Raw genomic sequence first — 22871 nt, 5'->3', positions numbered from 1 at the left:
AGAACTTTCTCACCCGCCCAAACAGAACCTCTGTCCCAATTAAACACTAACTCCCCATCCCCCACCACACTATCTCTATGAATTTGACTCCTCTAAGAACCTCATGTGATGGAGAACAGACTTGTGGTTGCCAAGAGGGAGGGGGAGGGAGGGGGAGGGACTGGGGTTAATAGATGCAAACTATTGCCTTTGGAATGGATAAGCAATGGGATCCTGCTGTATAGCACTGAGAACTACGTCTGGTCACTTGTGATGGAGCATCATAATGTGAGAAAAAAGAATGTATACATGTATGTGTGACTGGGTCACCTCGCTGTGCAGTAGAAAATCAATAGAACAGTGTAAATCAGCTATGATGGAAACAGTAAAAATCATTATAAAAATAAAAATTAAAAAAAGAAACTCATGTTCATGGAATCTGTCCTTTCATGACTGGTTGATTTCATAAGGCATCCTGTCCTCAGAAGTCATTCATGTTGCAGCATGGTCAGAATTTCCTTCCTTTTCAATACTGAATAATATTCCATTGTGTGGATGGACCACTTTTGGTTAGTTCATCCATTGATGGGTACCTCGGTTGCTTCTACATTTTGGTGATTTTGGGGAATACTCACAGTTCTTGATTCAGCAAGCACACTTAGTTACCTGAGTTTTCAGGTGAAAGGTAGGTTAGACAGGACTCAGGTTAACCCCCCAAATTTCTGCTTTACTCTCTCTTTAAATAGACAAGGATTCCCAACATTTGTTACAGCTCCTGCAATACTGTCAGCGTATTTATATCACCTTTTGTCAGTTTCACTTGTCATTCTCCATTGGCTTTTGCCAGACAAGCACCAAGGGAAATATTCCACACAAACTTGCATTGTCTCGCTGAGATGCTATCAGCCTCTTTACTGGGGAGGGTAGAAGCTGAAACTGGGGTCGAGCAGTGTCTTGCCCTCAGGCCTCTCTTTGCTTAACTGTAAACTGAGCACAACCCCTTCTAGCCCCGGCAGACTTCAGTGATTCTTTGCAGACCCTGTACAGTCACACAGCTTAGGAAGAGGTCACACAGCAGCCTCTCTCGGGGTCCTGGGCCGAGTGCTGCATATGAGGCATAGTTTCTGTGACTTTTCTGGCTTTCAACCCCGGATTTCAGGAGCAAAAGTAAAAGGAAGCTCTCTCCAGGAAGAGGGACAGGGCTCCAGCAGTGCAGGAATGATGGCATGAGCTGTCACTGCTGCCTTTCCCAGACACCTACGTTACAGCCGAACTCTGGCCACTTAAGGCCAGATATATAGCTGGTGTCAACCCTCATGAGAGGCACCTCCCCAATGGTGCTCCGTTTAAAAGTCAGGAAGTTTGGGCACAGAGCTGTCACATAACCTGCCTAAGCTGCCATGTAACCTGCCAGCCCAAAGCCCTGTGGCAGAGACAGTGACCTGGTATGACAAGACCTGGGCTCCCTGGCTCTAGAGCTGGGTGTTGAGGGGGACCACGCTTCCCACCACACCCCCACTGCGCACAGGTGGGGCCGCATGTCTGGTTCTTGCCGAAGGAAGAGGATTAGAAGAATACGGTGTTGCTTCCAGACCACGGTGGCCATGGCCCCAGTGAACGGTCCCCAAGTTCTCTTTCCCTCCATGGAGGCCTTGGAGGTCCCATCTGGATGAAAGCAATGTGAAAAGGCAGAGAGAGGCGGCCCTGAGTCCTTCTCTGGGAAGGGCCACTAACCAGGGGCATAGCACTGGACATTGTACAAGTGAAAATAAGCGGGCAGGGTGTTAGATCAGTGGAGCTTAGGGACCACTTGCTATGGCAGGACTGACGGAAGCACCTGCCCACACAGCCCCGGCCCAGGGAACTGGGATCCAGGCGACAGTTTCAGAGGGACGCCTCTGTCTTGACAGGGAGCACCCTCGTGGTGCGGCCCAGTTCCATGCCTGTTCATAATGACCAGGTCCACTCAGGCTCTGCTTGTGTCCCTGCTACTGGAGGAAGGTCCACTTTGGCAGCAAAAGAAGCACAGCTCCAGGGGACAAAGCCAGAGGCAGGGAAACCATGATGAGATATCTGATGGTCCTACCAGCCCTTTGGGGTCCACATACAACAGAAAGCACCCCCACATTTAAGGGACTAGCAGCAAAGACCCAGCATCAGCTGCCAAAAGGAAAAGAGAGAGATTAGGTCAGATTTGAGACTTAGCTTCAAAATGTTGACATGGCAGCGTTATTGTCACCCGAGGCACAGAAACTGAGAGATTCAAAATCCATCTTCCTCTCAAAAAGAAATCCCAGATGAGCCAGGGACAGCTGGCCACAGCTGTGACTGCCTACCGCTCCTATTTAGGAAGGGAAAAAGAAAGGAAGCTGTCATGTGGAGGGGAACACCCCCAGGGTCACTAAGACCCCCACCTGGGCAGGAGTAGCAGCAGCCTGCAGGCTGAGCGGCAAACACACCCCACCCTTCAGGACACACCCCTCTTGCCTCCTCCCGAGCTCACTCTCTGCAGATGTGGCCATTTGAAGGGTGCTCTGCCTGCCCACCAGCCCTCCACATCCACTCATCCTCTCGCCAGCCCAGGTCCCTGTGCCTGGAAGCTCATCTTCAGATGCAAAGTGTAGGTGTAAGCACTCAGGCCTACCTGTGCTCAGCTGGGGACAGGTGCATGTTGGAGACAGTGATTTCCCAGCTGCAGGGGTCCCCAGGAAAGGTGGTCTTCATTCCTGACGGGGCTGGTCAGGGAGGGGTGGGCTCAAGTCAAAGATCCCAGTGGGGATGGGCCCAAGGAGGGAATCCTGCAGATTCCTTTTGGCCCAGAGAAATAGCAGCATCCTTTTCAGGACCTGAGGCTGAGGGCGTGTCACTGGGGAGGATGCATAGGGGCTGGGAACCATGAGGCACTACTTGGGAACCCAAGTTACCCCCTTACACCCTCTTTTAATTAATACGGAAGTAAATGCTTGCGATCTGCCTGCCTGGGGCTGAGCGCTGCTCAGGCAGTATGGGGGATGCATTGACCAATGAGTGGGTCTAGGCTCGAGGGAGGAGCCTATCGCGGCTGGAAGCCTTTGAGACAGCAGCAAGTTCTAGGAGCCCAGGGAGGGACATCCACTTCTAGCTGAAGGTGCATAGCAGGCTTCCTGGAAGAGGTGATGTTACAAAGGGGTTCTAAAGGATGTGCAGGAGGGTTTCAAAGAGTGGAAATACCCAGACACATGCTCCACAGAGGTCCTAGGCCAAGGCAGAAGCTCAGAGGGTGACAAGATGAAAATGGGGCTGTGACAGTCTTGGGGACAGAAATTCACTAAGTCATTCAACAAACTTTAATTGGCTGCCAGCGCTGGGTGGACTGAACATCAAAACTAGTTGCAAAGAGCCCTCCAGTAGCGCGGTGCCGTCACACTATGCTATGGGAAGAAGATGATGGCAGCTATTCGCTAGTCTGGGGGTTCCTCAGGAGTGAATTCAAACCCTCCTCCCTCCCCACCCTCCCCTGCAGACCTGTATGTCCAGTGCATGGGAGAAGCATCCCCCTCAGTGGTCAATGGGCTCCTGGACCCCAGCTCCAGGGACTGTGGGTGATGACCCACACAAGTGAATTATTGATCACGTCCACCTCCTGTCTGCTGGGCTCCAGCAATCCGACCCTGGCTGACCCTTGCTCATCGCAGCCTGTCTTCAGGGTGCAGCCCTGGCCAGAGGATGGGGTTTCCTGCTGACTGCAAGGCTGGTCCACTTGCTGGTCTCCCCAGTGCTTGGTTCTCTGTCTCCCACCCCACCCCCAGCATTCACTCACTGCAGACTGCAGCTATATTGATCCCTGAGCAGATCTTTTCAGATGCAGATTGGGAGAAGGAGTTAGGTCAGGGGGGCAGGGACTGTCTTCTAACCCCCAGGCAGAGGTGGCAATACCCTCCCCCACAGCCTCCCACCAGCGGGGAACCCCACAGAGCGAACTCCTCTCAGGCGAGCATTTTAAGAATAAAGAGGAAGCTGGCCCTTTTGCCAAGATGCATTTAGGGAGCTCAGCCTCTTCATAAGGGGAGAAAAGGCCACTCTAAGCTCAACAAGGCCTTAGAAGGAAGCAGCCTCCTTCCAGGGTGAAGGTCACAGTTGGGGCCACCGCTGCAGGCCACCTGCTTTATAATGCGTACAGCAAGCTCTGCAGATTGAAATCCCTGGGAGGCTCCTGAGGCAAATCAACAGTGACGAGGATGGAGGCTGGGGCTGTGGACAGACAGAGAGCCGGGCGCTCAAGACATACCCAGCGCTGCCAGCCAGGCTCGCGCCCCTCAGCTGCCAAGGACCCATGGATTCCCCCGGCCCACAGGCACCCCTTCAGTCCCTGAAACTCCAGGACTCACACGTGCACGCCCACTGTTACTATACTGACTGAAACGCGTCGGCAGCGGGAGAGGCGAGGCCCCTGTCCCAGCCCTGCATGCTTTTCTACCGAGCATGTTCCACACGCGTCTATAGCCCTTCCCCTGTGCGGAAGAGCTTGTCTCGGAGACCAGAGCCCCTGGATGCTCCTTTACGCAGGAGTTGGAACCATCATCTCCTGGAGGTCCTCCCGGCAGGAAGGAAGGGAATGGAAGGTATTTCTCTCTCCGATGCTCCACTGCGGCCCCAGCGGCCCCTTGGTGTTCACTGCCTTCTTGAGCCGCAGGGAGAAGAGGCCTAAAAGTCCAGGGCAAGGTCATCACTATTATCAGGGAGGTGCAGATCGAAACAGTGAGGGAACACGTCACATCCGCTAGGATCTCTGTGAGAAAGAAGGAAGGAAAAAAGGGAGGGATGGAGGAGCGAGGAAGAGAGGACAAGCGCTGGAGGGACATGGAGAAAGGGGACCCTCACACATCGCTGGTGGGAACGTGAAATGGTGCTCCCACTGTGGGAGGCAATTAGACGGTCCTCAAAAAGTTAATCATAAATGACCATACGACCCAGGATGCCACTCTAAGGGACAGTCAGAAGAACTGAAAAGAGATTCTTAGACAAATACATGTACACACTTGTTCATAGCAGCCCTATTCACAACAGCCCAAAGGCGGAAACAACCCAAATGTTCATCAACCAGTGAACGGATATACAAGTTGTGGTCCATCTGTTCCAGGGAATCTTATACGGCCCGTAAGAAGGAATGAAGAGCTGACACCTGCCACAATGTGGGTGAGCCTGGAAAACATGCTGAGTGAAAGAAACCAGTCATAAAACACCACATGTTGTATGATTTCATTTATATGAAATGTTCCGAAGAGAAAAATCCACAGAGACAGAAAGCACATCAGAGGCTGCCAGGAGCTGAGGGGAGGCAGGACTGGGGAGTGGCCCGCCGATGGGGATGGAGTTTCCTCTTGGGGTGATGAACATGCTCTGGAAATAGAAGTGCTGACTGCACAACATCGTGATGGTACTACAAGCCATTGAACTGTTTACCTCAGAAAGGTACATTTTATGTTACATGGATTCCACCTCCCCCCCAAAATCCATTTGTGTATTAAATTTAAATACATTTTTCTAAAAGGCATCCTTTCAGCAAGTGGTGTTGAGGAAGCTCGACAGCCGCATGTAAATCAGTGAGGTCAGGACACGGCCTCACAGTGTACACAAAAGTAAACTCAAAATGGCTTAAAGATTTAAATATAAGAAATGATACAATAAAACTCCTAGGAGTTCCCGTCGTGGCGCAGCAGAAACGAATCCAACTAGGAACCATGAGGTTGCGGGTTCTATCCCTGGCCTCACTCAGCCAGTTAAGGATCCGGTATTGCCATGAGCTGTGGTGAAGGTCACAGACAAGGCTCAGATCTGGTGTTGCTGTGGCTCTGGCGTAGGCTGGCAGCAACAGCTCTGATTGGACCCCTACCCTGGGAACCTCCATATGCCGCAGGTGCAGCCCTAAAAAGACAGAAAGAAAATTTAATTTAAAAAATTAAAAAATAAATAAAACTCCAAGAAGAGAACATAGGCAAAACTTTCTCTGACATAAAGGGTACCAATGTTTTCTCAGAGATCAGTTTCCTGAGGCAACAGAAAAGCAAAAATCAAGAGGGTGAGGCCAATCCTTTGCATCTCCAGTCACCCAGTTGGTCACTGGGAGGTTAATTCTCCATAGAAGGGGCTGGTGTGGCAGAGCTGGGCAGGGGGCACGCTGACCTGGGAGGGGCAGCAGCTGCACCCCCAGGGGTAGGGCAAAAGGGAGCTGGACAAAAGTCTCTCCTTTGCCTGAGAGCCAAGCCTAAATCCAGCTCCGCTGGGCCCTCTGGTCAGCACCTCGTGGTGGCCCTATAAAGCGACGGTTCCAGGCTGCCCAAAAGGTTTTGGAGGGTGCCTTTGATCCTTACACCTTTGGAAGTGCCAATACAGTAATACTAATCAAAAGGCAGTAGATCCAGGCCACACAGATTTTCTTGTTTTGTTTTGCTTTAAGTGGAGCTAATCTTACAGCTAGCATTTAAATGGGGAGGCCAGGGAAAAAAATTGCATCCTTTTTTCTCCTCCAAATAGATCTTACCCTCATTTGGTGACCTGAACTTGGCAAGGGGGCTTGGGTGACAGGCCCTGCCGGGAAGGAATGACTGCCTTGAACGGCTGACTGCCTGTGAGTTGCTGCCCCTTTAGCAAACCATTCTCAGGAATTTCATGTGGTGGAGTGCTAGCCATGCCCACATCAGACCCCAACACGGACGGAAACCAAGCCACCAAACACCAAGGCCCAAAAGGAGGGGCTGTGCAGGGCATCTGTGCTGGCTGCGGCAGAAGGCCAGGCAGCCCGGGGGTCCCGGCAGACGGGCGCAAGCTCAAGTCGCTGGGGGCAAAGTGAAGGTTCTGGAGACATCCTCCCAGCGGCTGTTCCCTCCTCGGGCTGTGCAGGGTTTGTTCGCAGTTAATGAGCCCTAATTAACATGTTGATGGGGCTCTGCGCTGTTTATATTTGGAACCTTTTTACTGTGTCGGTCGTTGCTTTTGTTGGGTTAATGATGCTCAGGTTGGATCCGGAGCCCTGGGAAACTGGCAGAAAAAGAAGCTGCTTTCCTCCTTCCCCCCAACTCCCAGCCTCTTCCTCTTGGATGATGCTGTCACCACAGGGAGGGCCGCCTCCCCCAACTCCCATCCCAGCCCTCTGACCCCAGACACTTGCCCAGGCCATGGCCCAGTGGCATCTGGTCACTCTCTCCCTACCAGTCATGGCTTCACAGGCCACATGACCAGAGTTCCAAGACCTTCCTGCTTCTCTCTGGGTGACTCACCAATGCTGGCATCTCCTCTGGGTTCACACTCTTTAGCAGGGGCATCTGGGAAGGGAACTCCTAAGGGACCACTTAGAGGGTCTCAGGTAGAGGACCTGAAGGCCGAGGCACCAAACCAAGCTAACACTTGGAGCCTGGATGTACTCAGAACATCTCTCCCATTGAAACATTCCAGATGTTTCCATGGGGAGCAGCGAGAATTATAATCGCCTCAGAGGAAATATTTAGCTCCCAAGTACTATGGCAATTCAAGAGCAAGCCCAGACTAAAAGAATAAGAAGGTGTTCCCGTTGTGGCTCAGTGGTGATGAACCCGACCAGCATCCCCGAGGATGCAGGTTCCATCCTGGCTTCGCTCAGTGGGTTAAGGCTCTGGCATTGCTGTGACCTGTGCTGTAGGTTGCAGACGTGGCTCAGATCTGGCATTGCTGTGGCTGTGGCGTAGGCCAGCAACTCCGATTCGACCCCTAGCCTGGGAATTTCCATCTGCCGTAGCGTGGCCTTAGAAAGACAGTAAAGGGGGGGTGGTGAGAAAAGAAGGACACCTGACGTGGGGTGTCCCCTCTGAAACCTCCGACAGCTTTCCCAGCCTGCTTCCAACGTGCCTTTCCAACCTGCCCCTTCCCTCTATGAACCCTCCCCAGCCTCCCTCCTAACCCCCATTCGGAGGTCGCCTCTCCTATGTCCGCACCTCTGCCGTCCTCCCCTTCCCCACTTCCTTAGAACACCTTCATCCCTCTCCTCAGGGTCAGGCTTCTCAAAATGCCACCAGGGCACAAATCGGCTCTGTAATAAAATACCCCCAGAGTTAGTGGCTTGCCAAAGAATTTATTCTTACTCTGGCATGTCTGCAGGCAGATCTCAGGAAGATGGCTGAAGACGGGCTGGGCGGTGGCTCTGCTTTGGCTGCAGATCCTTTGAGCCAAACTCCAGGCAGTGGAGCAGAGGGCCTCCTAAAAGTGGGATGGGAACTTTGCTGGAGCTTCCAGAGCTTGTATCTAAATCTAAACAGACTTCCTTGATTTCTTTTTTTGGCCACGACAATGGCACACAGAAGTTCTGGGGCCAGGGATCGAACTTGCCACAGATGAGACATGGAGCTGCTACAGTGACAAGGCTGGAATCTTAATCAGCCCTGCCACCAGGGGATTCCAGACTTCCAATTTTAAGCAGGGATCTGAAACATGTTGAGTCAGAAAGGAGAGAAGCAGAGAGAGCTGAAAGGTGAGGACAAAGATTCAAATAGAGAGAGGAGACAGGGTTGAGGGAGAGAAGGAGAGAGATGAGTAAAAGCAAATGTGCATGCACTGCCCAATCCAGAAACAGGAGAGCTATCGCACTGACCCAGTGCCACCAGGCAGAGCACAGGGGATGCCCTCAAGCCTCAGCGGCCCCCATGCCAAACTCATGGACTTGGTCGTGAGAATTCATGAGCAGCTGAGCAGTGAAGGGTGGGCTCTTCAGGAAATCGAGTCTGGATGCCCAATCATCCCTATTTCAAAAATGAAATTGGACCATTGTATCACACAACTTTAAAATTTTTCAAAGAAAGTGCAAAAGAAAATATTTATGATCTTGTAGTCAATAAGAAAGTCTTTATTTATAGCCATGCCCGAGGCACACAGAAAGTCCTGGACCAGGGATTGAATCCAAGCCACAGCAGTGACAATGCTAAAGAAAGTCTTTTTTGAAGTTCCCCTTGTAGCTCAGCGGAAATGAATCCAACTAGTATTCATGAGGATGTGGGTTTGATCCCTAGCCTCTCTCAAAGGGTTAAGGATGTAGCATTGCTGTAAGCTGTGGTGTAGGTCACAGACTCAGCTCAGATCCCATGTTTTTGTGCCTGTGGCATAAGCCAGCAGCTGCAGCTCCAATTTGACCCCTAGCCTAGGAACTTCCATATGCCGCACCTGCAGCCAAGAAAGGAAGGAAGGAAGGAAGGAAGGAAGGAAGGAAGAAAGGAAGAAAGAGAAAGTCTCTTTTTAAAAACACAACCCATAAAGGAAATAATTGAGAAATTTTAACTACATTAAAATTTTAAATTTTATTCAAAAAAGATGAGAAAGTGGGAAAATGAGCCACAATCCGGGAGGTATTTACATTGTGTGTAAGTGACAAAGAATTCCTATCCAGAATGTGTGTAGGACTCACAAAAATCAATTTAAAAAAATAAGACAGTGAGAAAATGAACAAAAGACAAAAACGGCATTTCATAAGAGGAAATGTGCCAATTAAAATATGAGGCTGTATTCAACCTCATTACTAATGGAAATGGAAATTAAAACCACTGTGAGACCCCATTTTGTGGACATCGGATCATCAAAGAATGTTAAAGGTGACAGTATCAAGAGTTGGCAAGGATGCGGGTCAATGGACAATCTGACATGCCACAACCATGCTGGAAACAATTTGTCCTCAACTCAAGAAGCTGAAAGCACACCTCCCTAAGACCCAGAAATCCCCCTTTGTAGACAGTTTTCTAGAGAAACTCTTGCCATGTGCACCAGGAAATGTGAATGTTTATGACAACGTTGCTTGAAGGAATTAAAAACGCATCCACCAAGTGGAGAATGGAGGACGGTCATGGCTGCACACACTGGAATTCTACACGGCTCTGAAAAGAAATGGACCGTGTTTACGCGTGAATCTCGGAAACAACCACCTAGAGTTAAAAAAATTAAAAGCCCGGGTGTAGAGGAATCACGCAGGGAGAGCCTACTCAAGTAAAGCTCAAAAATCTACAACTAAGCCATACGCTGCTTAGACACAGACACAGAGGAGTTCAAACCACAAAGAAAAGCAAGGGGATGGACAACTCCAAACGTGGGGCAGAGTTCCGCTCTTGGGGACGGGGAATAAAACCAGGGGAGGCAGCATGACTCAGAGCCATGATACCCGCCTGTGCCTCCGGGCTGTGGTGGGTCCACAGGCACATTTTGCTTATTTATTATTTACACTTTGATGTCCATGCATATTTCATCACACAAGGAGTGAACTGGAAAGGCAAGAAGCTAATGCAATGGAACAGAGGGAAGTGGGGCTGGGGGGAAGGCAGGGCGTGGGCTGCAGACTTGTCCTCAGAGACCGGAAGGTGCCCCCAATCAGCCCAATCCTGCAGTGGAGATCATCTCTGCCTCATCAAGTCTGTCCTGCCTGGAAGTTCCCGTCACCTGGGTCACGCTGCTCTCCACTGGGCTGAGCTGGGCTGGATGGGGTGACTGGTCCAGCTGCTTGTGGGGAGGTTTGGCTGCCACTCAACCTCCTGCCAGGCGTGGACCCACCCTCCTTACTCAGCACTCCCCCTCCTCGCTCCCTTCCTCCTTCCCACCTAACCCACAGGGCAGGCAGGGCTGCCTGCTGGCCCCCTCCACAGGCGGCTGGTGGGAAGGAGCAGCAGCTCTAAGGTCCTAAGGGGAACAGCCTCCTCTCCCAGACACTTCTCCTGAGCATGGGGCTCTCCACCCGAGGCTGAGGGGCTCGAGGCACTGCCGCCCTGCCCCTTGGCCAAACCCTATTTGGTGCCCCCTTCGCCTGACCCAGGATGACGTCCCCAAGTGCACAAGCACAGGGCAACGAACCTCTGGCCAGGAAAGGAAGGTACCACGGGCCCGCCTCCTCTCTGGTCTGGACAGACCGTCCTAGGACAAGGCTCCCTGAAGGTGGGCCTGAGGCCTGAGAGGAGAGTCGGCCTGGTGGGCCCCGCCCCTTCCTGCCTGCCCTGAGGGTGGCCCGGGATCCCGCCTCTCAGGCTCTGCTCCGGGGCAATCTGGGGCTGACCCTCTCAATGATGCCCCAATGCCCCCATCTTCAGAACCAACCCCAAATCTGGATGCTCAACTGCCTTCAGTTGCCCCTCGTGCATAATGAAATGGATTTGGACCACAGCTCGTTTGTTCGGTTTTATGGAGTGTTACACAAAACTGCATGAAATTAGGTTTTGGTACTAGTATCATGCTCTGCTTGTCCTGCTTTTATGTCCAGCACTGAGACTAAAGGAAAGGGGTCAGGATGGGTAGGAGCAGGAGGCCGGGACCTAGAGTCCATGGACAGGAGTTTCCAGTCTGGGAATAAGGAAGGGGAGACAGGGCATGGGGAAGAAGGCCTGGGCTGCCCAGGGAAACCCAGGGTAGCTCAGTGGTGGGTGCGCTGAGAAGGTGGGGGTCCCAGACCCGTGCAGAGTCCGGCACACCTTTGAGCTGGGCCTGCTCGTCTCTGAGGCTGGCCACTGGTGCAACCAACAGAGTGCCGCTACTCAGCACCACTGGGGAGGAGGGGACGGGAGGAGGTGGTGAAGGAAGAGGAGGGGAAGACCCACCTTTGGGCCAAGGTCATGCCAGTTCCCTCTGGCCGGCTGCTCTGAAAGGTCTAATCATTCCCAACACCCAACCAGACTGCCCTTCCTTACCTGCTTCACCCCTGAGGGTCTGGGCCATGAGACTCTCGAATGCAAGTTTTCCCACATAACCCACAGTCCCCCACCCACGTACACGGACACACACACACACACACACACACACACACACAGCTCCACCTGCCTCATGTCCCATCATTAGGGTTTTGTCCTGTCCGGGTTCCCAGAAGCTGTCCTCCACTGCTGGGGTTCTGCAGCCTGGCATCTGGGCTTGGTCCCATGATGGAGGCCCGCTCAGCAGGTCAGAGCTGGACACCACCTCAGGGGTGGGTTAGCCCAGCTCCTGTGCCATAAGAGCAGGTAGCAAGGTCCAAGCAGCCGTGTGACTTGCCCACCATGGCCTTGTCTGAGAGAGTAAATTCAGGGGCAAGTCTCCAACTCCTCCCACCCGCAGGACAGGGACATGGGACTGTGGGTAAAAAGCACGAAGCTGCGTCAGGGTGCCGGTGGTCAAGGAAGGAGAAAGCCCTCGGGGCTGGACACTTCCTGCCTGCTGTGCAGAGAGGGTGTGGGCTGGGACGAGGCATCTCAAATTGGCCACCAGCCAACCGAAACAGCCTATTTTAAGCAAGCACAGCCCTGGCCAACACGGCTATCAACATTTGTTTGCCTAACTCAGGGAAGAGAGAAAAAAACTACCGAGAGGCAAGCACTGAAAGTGAAAAGGCTCCAATTTCCCATCCAAAGGTTCTGCCGCGGGCCTCCAGCCAGGAGCACCAGCTCCTTGGACCTCGTCCCTTGTCCTAAATTTAACCAGCTGAAAATCTTTTTTTAAGTCGCATCCTATTCAACCTTTTGAAATAATGATTTGCCTTTTAATGGGAAATCTGCATTTCATTGCCCAGAAGAGCTGGGCACCCCTGGCTCTGCCCGTCCTCCTCCTGGACAGCAGCCTCCTGGTTTTGGCTGCAAACCCAGGGAAGCTCACAGATGAGGGAGCCAAGGGCCCTGACTGTCAAGGCCGGTGTCCCTGGGCTGAGGGCATGTTTCTGAGGTGGCAGGCACAGAGGCTTCCTCTGAGAAAGCAGGAAATTAAAAAAGCAACAGCAGCAGAAAGATGCTGAGCCAAGAAAATAAGTAAGATGTTCTTTAGTTCTTGCTCATGCTGGAGACATACCAGGATCATGGAGAACCTGGGCACAGACAGGCTGAGTTCAAATCCCCCTAGACTTTCCCAGCTCCGTGGTCCTGGCCGCTTCCCAAGCTTCTCTAAGTCTCAGTTTCCCCATCTGCAAAATGCACCTTCCGCCTCGGGGCCGCAATGAGGACTGCAGGAGTTAACATCTCTGAAGCATGCAGTGAGAGCCACAGACAATGACTAAATAATAAATGATGAGTGAATGTTCCCTCGTGGAGGTGGCTTGTCACTGAGTCACGCAGAGGTAGAGGTCACAGGCAGGGAAGAATGTTCAGGACATTCAACTCTGTGACCCAGTGTGTGAGGCCAGCGCTGTGCCAGGCTGTGGGGAACAGAGCCGTGACCTTCACCGACCTCATCAGTTATGGGGGTGGGCCCCGGAGTGGGAGCAGAGGGCACAGTGGGGAGATGTCTGGGTGGGCCCAGCAGGCAGGAGCAGGTGTAGGTAAGGATGACAGAAGAGATGAGCTGACCTCAAAGGAGCTGGGTGGGCAGAAAGGGGGGCCCCAGTGTGGGGTGCACGTATAGGAAGAGGTTAAGGGAGATACAAGATGAAGGTGGTGACAAAGTCTGTGTCCCCACAGGTGTCCTGGTCCAGGCAGCGGTGATGCAAGGGGTGGGGGAGCAGGGAGACCTGTAAGTCCTGCCTGGCCAGGCTGAGGCCCTGAAAGGGGGTATCTGAAAGCCCCCCTCCTGCTCTCTCCTGGGCCCCAGGAGAGGGCCCCCCTTCCTCTTGCTTTTGTCTTTTGGGAAGTAAAACCACGCATGCACTCAGAAGAGTGCCCGCAAAGGGACCTGAGTGTGCAGGCGCTCCCCTCACCAGTCAGACCTCACCCTTGCTCTGGGCCTGCAGGTCACCTGGGTGACCAGCCCTCAGGCTGGGGCTGCTGTGGATCCCTGACCACCCTCTGCTCTCTTCTCAGCCCCAGATGCCCTGAGAAGTTCAAGTAACACTCACATAGGGCTCAGACCCGAGCGCAGCATCCAGGGGACTTCAGCTTGGAGACCTCGGGACCCACGCCAAAGGGCTCTGAGTCTGTCCCACCTGGGCGTTAGCAAAGGCGGCAAGTGTGTGAGGAAATGCACGTTTACACCAGGCGGCAGGTTTTTAGGTTACGGTAAACTCACCATCTCTTTCAGTTTGGGCCTTTATGTAAGACCTCATTTTGGCCAGGCCTGGGAGGACTTGACAAGGGACCATCCTGCTGCCCCCTTAGCCCTCTGGACCCAGCTCAGCGGGACCAGGAAGGACCACCAGCACAACTGGGGATGTTTGCCCACAGAAAGCAGATGAGAAGAAACCTCTCTCAGAGATGGTTTGATTGAAGCAACCATTACGGCTTCACTGGCATCCTGACAAGGGAGTAGAAATGGACAAGGCCAGAAGCCAAGGACCACGCCCCCAGTCTGCTGGCCCCCACAGCCACCTGGTGTGCAGGGAAGCAGGTGAGGGAGAAGGAGCAGACTCTGGCTGCCACCCGCTCCTAGCACCCACGCACAGCCTTGTCTGACCTCCAAGAATTTACCACCAATTCCAGGAACTTCCTGCCTCGGTCCCCACTGCTGCCCCAACCCTCAGGCTGCCTAGGACCCCAGGGCTCCGGAATATGACAGGCCCACAGGCAGAAGGACAATGGGGAGAAGTCAACCCATGATGTCTGTTAGATGAAGACCTAAAATATTCTACGACTCCACATTGCTTCTCTGCTGAAAGACAAACAAGCAAAGGTATCATCGTTCTGCAAAAGCAGAGTTGCCGTTTTGCTTTGTTTAAACAGCACACATCTGTCACCTTGCAGCTGGGGTCAGTCAGAAGTCCGGCACAGCTGAGCTGGCTTCTCTGCAACAGGGTTTCACAGGCTGCCATCCAGCTGCTGGCGGGGCTGCTGTTCCATCAGAGCTCAGCTGGGGAAGGATCCACTTGCAAGCTCCCTCTGGCGGTGGGCAGAGCTCACCTCCTTGTGCTCCTGGGTCCCCAGCTTCTTGCCAGCTATTGGTTAGGGTAAGTCTCAGCTCCTAGAGGCCATATGCCACGTGGGCCCCGCACCACTCAGCTTCTAGGCCAGCAGGGGACAGCCTCTCTCTAGTCTGCTCCACATGAGTCATTCTTTTCAGCTGGTTCCATAAGAGAAAAACCACATCTCCAAAGATCAGACTGAAAGAGAGGGGAGAGAGCCAAAGGCAGGAGGGGTGACAGCAGAAGGGAGCTTAGGGCACCAACCCCTGTGCTGGGCCAACGGAGGGAAGGACAGTGATGGGGCAGGCCAGCCTCCCGTCCTGGGCCTCTGCCTCCTCCCCTTCCCTCCCCCCCCCACCCCGGCTTTCTCTCCTGACACTACTCTTCCAGCCCCTCTCCCGCATTCTCCCCTGCCGTCAGGAGCAGGTGTCCTCCTGGCTTCTGAGCACTGAGAGCTGTGATGGGCAGCAGGCCAAGGCCCCAGGGCCCACTAGATGCGCAAACCTTCGTGATCTAGGATTAATCTCTTGCCTTCCTAGAGTCTCACGTCTCTGTCTCTCTCTGTTTCTCTATTTCCATCTCCCCACAACCCTCCCTGCCCTGAGGGTCCAAGGGAATAGAACCTTCTGGAATGATAAGACACTCAGTGCTCACAAGTCCTCCCACTTCAGGTAGCCCCTTGGGTTCTAGAAGCTCTACATCCTTCTGCCATCAGAGAAGTATCAGGAAAGGGGGAAGATGTCCTTCTGAGTCAGAGCAGAGCAGCCCCTGAGTTCCCAGTAAAACCTCTTTCCCCTGTTGGTTGCCCCCAAGTCTGAGTTCCAGCTTCATCTACTTAACAGATCCCCAGCTTCCTAAGAAGGGGGCCAGGTGGCAATTCATGAATCATCAAGAAAATCCCACAGCCTCTGGACCAACTAGAACAGGTTTCTATTTTGGGGCTTTTCGACAAAGCCTCAGGGATCGGGAGCCATTGCTCCATGAGAGATGAGAAGCAAAATGGCTCTCAGAAAGACCATAAAAAAGGAAGCATTTCAATAAAAGATATTAAAATATAAAGAAATTTGATACATTTTTAAACATTTCTCACTTGTTTCCCCCAAGGTCCCTGCAACGTGCCTCTGTAAGAATGGAGGGGAGACTTTGGAAATGTCACTTTGTCTGATGAACAACGCCCAGGGCTGCCCCTCCCTGCCCAGCTCGAGGGGGCCTTGTCCAGCCCCTGTGGAGGCCCATCTGCCGGTGCAGCGACCAGGCTGGCAGCCTCTGCCTGCACAGAGCTGTCGGGCCTTCACAGGCTTTTTATTGTATTATTTAACACCCAATCCTTTCAGCGTGTGCTGCGGCCACACAGTTTATGTTCCCAGCAGAGGGGAAATAACTGAAGGAATATTTGCAAAAAGCTGAGTTAAGTAAATATTTTATGCCCATTAATGTGATGGCTGGCAATGCCACGTGGGGGTGGCTGTGGGAGGGGAGCATGCACCACAGAAGGGGCAGAGGGTACAAGGGGGGCCTCAGGAGCAGCAAGCGTATCTCGTCTGATTCTCAGCCCATCTGTGAGAGTGAGACCCCAGCCTTCCCAAGGAAGGCGGACCACAGCCCTGCTGTCCACTCCAACAGCCCTCAGGAAATGGCTTGTTTCCACTAGAGGTTGAAAAACAAGAAAAACACGAAGCCTGACGTCTTTGCTAAAAAGGCAAAACTTTCCAAGAGCACGCTCCAGGAGTTCAGTGAGTGTGGTTCTCAAAGTGGGGTCTCCAGGAGCCGAGGACGTTAGAAACGCAGAACCTCAGGGCCACCCACCACCCCATGTCCACGTGGACCCACCCTCTTGGGGTCACAATTTTCTCTGCAGCATCTCCCTGCCGGGACTGGACTGAGCAGGCTGGCTGGAGGTGGTACCTCTGGCGGTCTCCCTTCAATGCTGCTGTTAGGATTTTTCATAGGCTGGGGGAGTTCAACTTTACCCATCCCCAGCAGAGAGGCTTCGGGAAGGGGCCAAGGTTATACAGATGGACAGGGCCAGGTGGCAACATGACACCAAATCTGGGAGCCCCTCCCAACTCCCTGGGCCCCAAGACCCCAACCCCATCTTGGTCCCTGGAATCAGGGCCGGGCAGGGCAGGCAGGGGAGCCGTGGCCAGTGGTGGGCAGGAGCAGAGGCCCCTGGCTGCTGGCTGAGCATCTTTACTGGACGGCGTCCTTCCGTGAAATTTTCCTTGGCGTGTTCCTTCAGGGCAGGGAATCCCACAGGAAGCTGGAGAGGAGGGGAGAGCCCTAAGGTGGGGCCTCTGCAGACTTGCAGACAAGCACGTCCAGTCCAGGGACTGCAGCCCCAGCAGGGAGCTGCCCCCCCACCCGCACCATCTTCAAGACCTTTCACTCCTCCCCCAGGGCTCTAGAATGGGCATCTAAGGGAGGGGCCTTTCTTGGAACCAGGTCCAGCCAGTCTCCACTCCCAGGTCAGGTTGGGGAGGAAAATTGGTAGGCAGGAGCCTGGGGCCAAGGGTGGGGGAGGGACATAAAGGGCACAGCCCCCTCCTCTCCCCCCAGAGGCTTCTCACTAGGAAGCTCCTCCTCCCAGCTGGACAAGTGTGAGGGGAGAAGAGACATTCTCTCTGGGTTGGGGGGATGCTCCCTCTTCCTTCTGGAGGGGCCTGAGGAGAAGGGACAAGGCTCTGGGAGGGGAATGGTTGGGTGGGAACCTGAGGAACCTGGCGGTAGGGCAAGATAAAGGCGGGGACAGGCGCAGTGAAGCCTCAGCTGCGATCAGGCGCAATAAGGAGGCGCTTGATCGAGATGCAGATCAATGGCAGCAGAGCCATTAGCCACAAAAATGGGATGGAAGCGAAGGGCCCGATCAGCAATCGATGCAGGGTGAGCAGGATGGACAGGAAAGGGCCCAGCAGAGGACACCAGGGCCAGCAACGGCCATCTCAACCCCAGGAGGCAGCCAGGGGGTCTCTTCTCTCCTTCCAGGGACCTGCTGTCACAGCCATGATCCGGGCTCCATGTGATCCCAGAGAACTGCTGACCAGCAGACTCTGGGGCCTCCGAGAACAGATGTGCAGGCGGTGCCAAAGGAAGGAGGCTTGGGGTCCCGAGGAGGTCTGGCCGTGGCGGCGCTGGCCAGTGGGAGTCAGGCAGTGTACCTTGGGGACACGGGCACCCAGACGAAGGAGCTGAGGAATCACGCTCAAGGGGGCAGGTGCACAGGGTGGTCACCGTGAGACCAATGAGCCCTACTTCCCCTCCAGGCCACCCTCTGACCAAGATTCAGGATCCATGAGGGGTGTCGGGGGCCCCGCTGGAGAGGGGCAGAGCCTGCCACCCGAGGGGTGTCAGGGGCTGTGCCACGAGGGGAGGGATGGAACCACCTGAGCCCTGTTCCTAAGGGTTCGAGGACACCCCTGTGGCCTCTCTGGGTCCCCTGGGAGTGCAGCAGGTGACAGAGGCTTGCCCGGAGCCTGGAAGGCATCGAGCACCACTTTCCCTGACACCTGGGGTGTCTGAGTGACCATATGGGGGTTTCACTTGTTCCCAGGGAACTGCAAAGACCCTCGTGAATGAGTCAGAACTTTCACTTGGATCCCCAGATCACAGCAGAAAAAAAGTGTCCCCTATCTTTTAGTCCAGCACAAAACAGATCAGGGACAGTGACTGCTGACGCTTGTCCACCTGGCTCCCTCTCTCCATCACAGATCCAGCAGGCCGGGCGGGGTCCCCTGGGCCTCTTTCCCTGGACCGACTCTATGACCCCACTGGTCACTCCGCGCCCCAGGCGGCACGTTCAGGGTCTTGGTTCTGTCCTGCCCAGGCCTAGAACCACACAGATGTGGGTTAGGTGCCAGGCCCCTGTGACGACCTCACAAGAACTCTGGGCCGCTCTGGTCCTCATCACAAAATGGGAACAAGACTCATCGAGGCAGTTACAATTATCGCAAGGCCACTGGACAGGAGTGCCACACCACTTGTCCCTAAACTACTGCTAGGGAAAGGCTCTGCAGAATTCTCTAAGCATGAGAGGCCCTGAGGTTCCTCCCTGTGGGGACAAGACACCCCTACTGGCTTCCAGACTTCCTGGAGGGTCTCCAGCCCGAACATAGAATCTGCATCTGCTCTGGAAGCCAAAAGTCTAAAGCAGAAATGATCAACATCCACAGCCCAAGTGACACCTGGGGTGCCCACGGGGGTTCCAGGACGGGCCTGGGAGTAGCACTGGAGAGAGGAAAGGAAGAAGGCCAAGGGTGATCCAAGGTCCCTGTGCCTGACCGGGGGCCCACAACAAGAGGGCAGGGACACACCCAGGGGCAGGGTTCAGACACCCGAGGGGAAGCCCTGCCTCCGGTTCCCTCTGCAGCATGAGGCGGTGCAGAGTCAGCCCTCAAGGTGGAAGCCCCGCATCAAGGCAGCCTGGATGCCGTTGTTATGTTTAAGAGCTGCATCATCACTCGCCCATCAAGGGAGAGGCCCAGATGAGAGATGTGAAAAAAAGCAGGGCGCTCACTTTGGCTGCACAGAAGCCAAAACTAGGGCAATGCGGAGAAATGAGCCTGCCCCCCTGCAAAGAGAACTCCAAAATCTGTGAAGTGTTTTACATTAAAAAAAAAGACAGGTGTTCAAATGAAAACTTGCACCAAAATGTAGAAACAACTCAAAGGCCCATCAGCGAATGAATAAACAAAATGTGATCCAATCATACAAGAGCCACAAAAAGGAAGGAAGCTGGACACACACCATGACAAGGATGAACCTCGAAAACACAGTGCTAAGTGACGGAAACCAGACACAAAAGGCCACACCCCGCCCGAGTCCACTTACAGGAAACACCCAGAAGAGGCAGATCCATCGCGGCAGAGGGTGGACTGGTGGTTGCCTGCAGGGTGGGGGCAAAGGAGAAAGTAGGACGTGACTGATCATGGACACGGGGTTTCGCTGTGGGAGCTAGACAGAGGTGGTGGTTTCACAACACTGTGAGCCCACTAAATGCCCCTGGGCTGTTCACTTTCTGGTCCTCTGGATGGTCCTTCAGTAAAATAAAGACAACTGCAACAGTAATAATAATACTGAGTGAGTGCCATGTGTGCTGGACAGGGTTCTACGGGCTGTAGCTCAGTGACCCGCCACAAGGACCCCACAAAGTGGGAACCCTACTCTCCCCCTTTTACAGAATCAAAGCTCAGAGAGGGCCAGTGACTCCCCCAAGGTCACCCAGCCACTAAAGGGAGATGGGGATCCAAACCCCACACTCCGGCTCTGGGAGAACTACCTCTGAGGGGAATTCAGGAACCAGGATGCCAGGAAGCGGGCAATGGACAGCTAGCAGTTGCCATGGCCCCAGCCTGAAGGGCATCTTCGGCCCCCAGAGTTGGCCACGGAAGGACATCACACCCACTGGCTGGGCAGGAGGCGCCATCCAAGCCCTGAACCCTCCACTGGCTCCCTGGAGAGGCTGCTGGCACATACACTAGGACCACACTCCAACCGCCATCCAGAGTGATCTCTGGACAGCAATCTTGCCCCTGTCACACCCCCTCCTTCAAGCTGAGGCCCACACACCCCTGCCTGGTCCCTGCCCCTTGGCCTTGAGCACCTGGACCACACTCCTTTAAAGGAGCAGCTACCCAGGAGTGACGAGAGCGCGAGAGCAGAGCCCTAAGTGTTGCTCTACAAAACAGCTAACAATGGCCCACAGAGGCCACAGAGGTTTTTCTTTGCAATTGGTTAAAAAAAATATAAGATACTTTTGGATTACCAACATAAGAACATGGTAAATTTCCCAAGCATGCTCAGGCCCCAGGACTAAACGACAAGCCTCCCACCCAGCAGTCAAAGGGATGAGGAAGTGACTATACCAACTTAGGGGCCTTCCCACCCACCACACCTGAACAGACCACCCACCTCCAGGCCTGGCTTCTCCCACCCACCTGCCTGCCCTCCTCCTGCGAGCCCCCCTCAGGGCCCCTCTTCCCATGGCCCTGTCTGTGGCATGGAGCTGGTTGATGAAGACAACTGGGTGTGGATGCGATTTTCATCTAGGGGACGGGAGCCTCTCAGCATCGCCCCATCTTCCACAGGTCGCTTTGTTCCCAGGGTGTGCCATACACTCTGCCCAGGCACTCCCAGGACCCTTGGGAACCTCTCCAGCTCCGTAAGCACAGAATATGTGCTGGCTGCCAGGAGGATCAGCTCAGGGACACCCAGCCCTGAGCCCTGGGGACAGAGAGAGGACCCAGCAGGACATGAGCAGGCCTGGGCAGAAGCCACCCCTCGGCCTCAACCCAATTTAGCCCCAAGTGGATGAGAAAAGCCCTACCAGGGGCCTGGAGCAGATGGGCCAGGCCCGGACCCCTGCCCGGCCCACCATCTGTCCTAACAGTCGGGCCGTCTGCCCGGGCAGCCCCTCCTCCCAGCCCCCCATCTGCCAGGCCCACTTGGCCCTCCTCCTGGCTCCACCAGGCCCTCTGGAGGGGATGGGGTAGGAGCCAGAGCCCAGAGCTGGCTGCCTCGGACCAGCCCCATCTGGCACCCCCAAAGGAAGGGGACAGCAAGGCCCTGCCAGCGCGGGGGGCGCCTCCAAGACTGCCTCATGACTGGGGATGGCAGAGGGAGGAGGACCAAGGGCCTTGCACCCAGAGGAGGCGGCAGCCACACTCCCCCACCTCTTTCTCCCTGGAGGCCTGGGCTGCACAGGCCTTGACACAGCCCAGGCCTTCACCACCCACTCAGCTCCTACTCCCTGGCCAGCAACTCGTCCAGGTCCCCTCCCTGGAACCAAGCAGCCTGAGAAGAGAGAAGATCCACTTCCATCCAGGGCCCTGGCCGGACTGGAGGAAGCGGGACCCCAGAAGCCCTAGCTCTGCCTGCAAGGCCCACAGCCAAGTGCAGGCCCCATCTTGGTGACTCCAACCCCCCAGGCCATTCTCTCACTTGCTTGGAGGAAAGCAACACTGAGGCCAGGCCTCCCACGGCAGCCCACGTGGGCACAAGACATCTCGGGCCCTTAAGACAGCAGGCCAGCCCGTGAGTGTCAGCTGCAGCAAGGGCCCGGGAGATGGGGGGATGAGACCTCAGCCCTCAGGACCCCCTGCCCATGAAGTCCCACCCCCACCTCCTCCCAGGATCCGCCCGCACACTGTGTGACATGATTGCTCCTCCACAGATGAGATGGGGCATGTGAGTTCTCCTTGGTGAGAGGGGCTGGCTCCTCCCTGGGGTGGGGGTTGGGGGGTGGGGGGAGAAGTGTGCCCCTCACCCTCACAAACTGGCTGGCAAGGATGAGGGCAGGGCTCAGGCGTCTACCCTTCTCTCTGCTGGAAGGTCAGCCCCTGGGTGTACCTGGGCTCTTCCTGGTGGATCAGACAAGAAGCCAGGTCTACACTGCCAGCTACAGAGGGCAGCCTTGCAGGTCATCAGCCTCACACTCTCCAACCTAGAAATAGCCCCCAGGTCAGCACCTAGTAAGGAAGATGGAGAGGGACAGAGGATAGGAACCCTCACCTACTGCCGTGTCCTCTCCCCTACTCCAGGGGCAAGCAGCCAATCAGGGCCTTGCTCCACCCACCCCATCATGACCCTCCTGCTAGACCCCCCGGGAAGAGCTTCCATTTACCAAGAGTGATAGAGGATGCCTTTCGCTGACACACCATTCACCACAGGGCATCCTGAAGCTCATGGATCCCATTTCCACAGCCCATCACATTGGACCACCCACTACCCCCTCCCAGGACCCAAAGCTGAGCTCAGAGCCTCAAACCCCTAGCATGGCCACCAACTCATCACCTCACTTCAGTGGCACCCATCTGTCCCCCCCGCTCCACCGCCAGCCTGAGATAATCATGCAAATATCTTCATTCCTTGCAGGAGCAGGTGGAGAGCCCAAGTCAGCAGAGTGAGAGGAGAGGGCCAGGGAGCCAAGACAGGTTTGCAGCTGTTACCGTGACTGGCACAAGCTTGATGAGGGGAGGGGATGGCAAGCACCACCAAACCCACCTCCACACACTCCCCACAGAGCACAGGAGCCTCTGACCTCCCTTGGCTCCTCCAGCCTGGATAGAGAGGGTAGGCAGTGGCAGTGAGTGAGGACAAAGTCGGGAGACCCTAGCCTGCTGCTAAGACCAAAGCTGGC

This window comes from Sus scrofa, chromosome 12 (assembly GCF_000003025.6).
Source record: "Sus scrofa isolate TJ Tabasco breed Duroc chromosome 12, Sscrofa11.1, whole genome shotgun sequence".
In the NCBI taxonomy this organism is placed as follows: Eukaryota; Metazoa; Chordata; class Mammalia; order Artiodactyla; family Suidae; genus Sus; species Sus scrofa.
This window is presented reverse-complemented; position numbering follows the sequence as displayed.